Source organism: Penaeus japonicus, unplaced genomic scaffold (genome assembly GCF_977035675.1).
Source record: "Penaeus japonicus unplaced genomic scaffold, GWHDUDI00000001_assembly GWHDUDI00000018, whole genome shotgun sequence".
NCBI lineage: Eukaryota > Metazoa > Arthropoda > Malacostraca > Decapoda > Penaeidae > Penaeus > Penaeus japonicus.
Window position 1 is genome coordinate 11,316,469 of NW_028234420.1, and position 5,000 is coordinate 11,321,468.

The following is a 5,000-nucleotide window of genomic DNA, read 5'->3' on the forward strand; positions in this document are numbered from 1 at the left end:
TAAAGGAATAATCATGATCAGCAATATTATTTCATCCTTCACGAGTCGCCATCAATAGTAATGCATAGCCATAATCATAATGACGATAAAAAAATCACCCTTTTTTAGCGCTCTTATTTCAGCAACGGGGTGGGGGTGGGGTGATGTGGGGTGGGGTGGGGTGGGGTGAGGGAAGGTGCTAAAACTTGAGAGAGGGGAGGGGGAGTATACATGGGGAGGGGTAGGGTGCAGGGGTCAGGAGGAGAGACTCAAAACAACAGACGAGATTAAAAACTCCCCTGGAATAGAATCAAAAGTGGGATGAATATTTAAAGGCACCTCTTGGCGCGCCATTCACTATTCGCGGGACCAAGAGAGTATGAGTTCGGGGCGGAGGGTAGGGAGAGAGGGGAGAGGAGGGGCGGGGAGGGGTGGGAAGGGGAACGAGGACGACGACGAGGACGAGGGAGAAAGGAGGAATCGAAGTGGAAATCGAAAAAAAAATCTGAAGGGAAAAAAAACAAAACAAAAAAGAAAGAAAGGGGATATTGATAAGAGGGGCGAGAGCGGGGAGGAAGGTAACGAAGGGAGAGAGAGAGAAGAAAAAAAGAAAGAGAGAGAAAGAGAGAGAGAGAGAGAGAAACAGGACGGATGGCTAGGTAGAAAATGATGGGATATTTACATATACAGACAGTTTTAGAGAAAACATAAACGAGAAAATAAACAAAAACGTGAAACTACAGCCTGCCAAAGAAAACACTCCCTCCAGAATCCCACTCATATTGAACTCCACGAAATTGTTCGTACACATATACAAACAAACACACACACACACACACACACACACACACACACACACACACACACACACACACGTCAAAGTTCCCACGTGGATTTTGAATTTTCCGTCGGACTTTAGTGGTGCGACGTCGAATTTACGAGAATTTTCCCTCATGGCGAGAATACAAAGTGGCAATTGGGACCATATGGAGCCTCCACGTGTCGCCGTCTGTCAAACACGAGTTAGTTCTGTATTTCTTTATAATTTGGCAAAAGGGCGAGTACTTCTGGGTCGTAAATTCTATAAAAAAAAGGAGGAAAAAAAGGAACAAAATTGTTTCAAGGGTGAAAGGGCGAGTAATTCAAGGCTCTGGATTGTAAAAAGATATATAATAAAATGTTGTATCAAAAGGTTTTCTGGATCGTGTGGATTTAATTAATTAATGTTCATAGGATTAGACGCTGTTAGAATAACAAGATAGAATTAATATAAGTGGATTAAAAAGAATTTTATTGATATAAAAATCACTATTTATATAATTGCAATCGCTTTAGGTGTGTCTGAATTGGTAAGTAATTACGCGTATTTACTTTCCAGTCGCGCACCTCACGGGGGTTGCCTCAGTAACACGAAAATAAACATAAACCAAGACAAATATTCAAACATAAACCGACAAATCTGAAATAAAATCATGTGAGGAAACTGTGCAGCCTCGTCACAGCTATAACGAACACATCAACGTAAAAAAAATGAAAGAAAATAAAAAGAATTCGGTTTTGAACGTTTGCCAAGTATTTGAAACGTGGAAGAAAAAGTCCGCAGAGTTTTTAAGGGTGAGACGTGCCATCATAGCAATTCTTTGAGGTCGAGGGTTCGCACGGTAAATGTAATATACTTCGGTTTTGTTATTGTCGTTGGCGTTATTGTTGTTTCTTACATTTCATACTACTCCATAATAAACACACCGTTATTCAAAGATATAGATAGTTGCATGCAATATAAAAAATCCCATCAAGTTCGTCCACAAAGTCGTTCCAGCGGTGCTTGAGTTGCAAGATTTAAGTATAAATATTTTCCCTTCTTTTTCTTTAGACAAGGCACTGAGATTTTTGATTTTCTGTTTTTCTTTTTTCATCAATTTCTCTTCAAGACTCTTGACAGACTAGAAGATTTAACTTGAAACTTTACCACTGAGTTCGATAACACTAAACTTCTTTCTAAAAGTAATTATGAGAAAAAAAAAACTTTTCTTTTTTTAAAGTAGTATGTCCATCAACTGAACATTTCCACTCGGTCCAATTTCCTTTTTTATTCTCGTCAAATTTAAACATACAAAAATCACCAAAAACAACACACGCAGATGTAAATTCGCGTCGCCGTAGAACAATTTTCCATTTCATTTCCTCCAAAAGCACATTAATTCCACAGAAAAACGGCGTAAATCCCCGAGTGAGGACGGACACACTCCCACTCTCTACCGCGGTTCTACCCAGACTGGCCGCCCTCACGCAACAAAAGCGACGAAAACGGAAACCACTTGTGACAGAAAACGAAGTTCTAATCAACATGTTCCGGAAGAGAATTATCACTGATTTTGCAACATCAAAATGAGACAAAAGGCTTTTTAGAGAGAGAGCATATCTCGACAAAGGAAATGCTCTTGTGAAATATGGATGGGCAGCCAGCCAAGGAATCTCAAAAGACTCGCTCAAAATTTGACTAACGAGCAGCTGATGGCGGCGAGGACGCTTTTTATGGCATGATATAGGAATAATGTAACTAATTATATTCATTAATTACGCTACTTACATATTAACATTGTTTGACTGCATATTTACTTGGGACGATCATTACAAATTTATCGCCACAAACAGATACACGCGTGCATATTCATCTACACTTAAAAAAAATAATACATATCTATTTCTCTATCTAACAATCTTTCTTTGGTTATGTATGTATGTGTATGTATATGTACATATATATGTATATGTATATGTATATGTATATGTATATGTATATGCATATGTATGTCTATATGTATATATATGTGTGCTCATGTATATGTATATATGAATATATGAATGTATGAATATATGAACATATAAATATATAAATACATAAATAAGAAAAAATATAAAAATATAATTATGTATACATATATATGAATATATATATAAGCATATTCATATTGCTTTTAGATGTATAAATGTATTTATATCTATCTACACACACACAAACACAAACACAAGCACAAGCACACACACACACACACACACACACACACACACACACACACACACACACACACACACACACACACACACACACACACACACACACACACACACACACACACACAAACACACTTTATCTACGAAATCCTCTAAACAGACAACGAAGCAACGGAAGAAGCCTCGACCTGGGAGCTGAACGAGGCAATAAACACTAAAACTGGAAAAAGAGATGACGCCGAAATTCATGGGAAGTTCGCTGGTTCTTGCCAACTTTTCGAATCATCCTACGGGAAATAAGCGAGTCAACAAGTCTTAAATAAACGAGGTTAATACAGATAAATCGGGGTAAAAAATAAATATGAAAAAAAAGAAAAAATCGTAATCTCGCAATTAATCAAAGCTTTCCCTTCCCACTTCCGATAATTTCACAACCGGCGTTCAGTTTAATATAAAAAAAAAAGAAAAAAAAAATGAACGAAAAAAAATCTCATTTGTCCGGCTAAAATCTTTCCATGATGGATCGTTTGTCTTTCACTGAAGCTTCAAACCACCAAAACCATTAATCACGGAAATGCAATCATGATAATAATGTATTGCACATTATTTTTTTTCATTTAATTACTCCTATTGCCTCGATCTCGAATTACAGCCACCGGCCATTAATTGGCGCGTCAGAATTTGACAAAAAAACGAACGAAACCCATTCGAACCATTTCAATAAATACGTATTATCATGGCTGTCATGCGTACACCGAGGCACATCTTCGCATTGCACGAAAGAAGGTCAAGTTATCAGTGAGTCTTGTTTCTCTTGGCATTTCCGGCGAGCAATAGAGATGACGATGATCTTCGCCGGAAAGTGGTGACGAGCAGGATGACTGGGAGGGGGGTGATAGATATTAGAGAGTATTAATAGTGTGTGGAAGAATGGGTATAGATAGATAGATAGAAAGATAGGTAGATAGATAGAGAGAGAGAGAGAGAGAGAGAGAGAAAGAAAGAGAGAGAGAGAGAGAGAGAGAGAGAGAGAGAGAGAGAGAGAGAGAGAGAGAGAGAGAGAGAGAGAGAGAGAGAGAGAGAGAGAGAGAGAGAGAGAGAGAGAGAGAGAGAGAGAGAGAGAGAGAGAGAGAGAGAGAGAGAGAGAGAGAGAGAGAGAGAGGAAGGGAGGTTGGGAGGGAGAGGTAAAGAAAGAGAGAGAGAGAAAGCAAGAGAGACAAACAAACACAACAGACAGAAACCAGAGAAACCGAAATGAACCGAAAGAGGAGAAGCGGGCATCGCAAAAGGAGTCTGAGGTTTGGAAGACTGTCTCCCTACGCACAGCGGCCTCGGACAAACGTTTCAGCTTCAATGTTTACCTCCCTGACTGCGTCCATGTACTTGCCTTCTGACTCTCTTAAGTTGTATACTAAGCTTCTTGCATCTCTTAGTGCTCCCCACCCCCTTTGCCTCTATAAACGTCTGACATTCTTTCTTCCTTGTTTACCTCTCTTTGTGCTTGTCTACTTAGGTATGACCACGCTTGCTCCCCTGAATGCTTGCTTTAACTACGCCCGTGTCTCATTCACCATGGCGCTCTCTTCCGAATTCGAGACTCTGTCGGCCCTCAAATGATGACTATTTTCTTATTCTTAGCCTTTCTTCATATATTCAGAAAATGCTTTGTAGTCCGCAGAAACTCCTTGATCATTTTTGAGGACGGACACCTCGTTTCCTTTGAAAGGTCTAAAGAAACAACTCACAGATGAAGAAGGCTCTTGTGAGTCCCGTAACTTCTTACTAACTTACCATAATAGTGTGGCAAAAATATGTGGAAGAAACATGATCACAGACTGAAAAGGCAAAATTTGCTAACAAAAACAGACTCCGGTTAATGGAAACAATTCATGTGCATGCATGCGTTCTTGCAAGAAAGCATAAACGCAAAAATGCATGTGGAAAAGAAGAAATGGAGGAAATGAGAAAAGAGACGGAGGAGGAAGTGGAGGAAGAGGAGGAAGAAG

At 39.3% G+C, this 5,000-nt stretch overlaps 1 protein-coding gene across 1 annotated transcript in view; it reads right to left on the bottom strand.

Moving 5' to 3' along the window:
- LOC147469883 (uncharacterized) overlaps positions 1-5,000 on the bottom strand; it is a 213,497-nt gene that overhangs the window by 52,041 nt on the left and 156,456 nt on the right. The window lies entirely within an intron of this gene.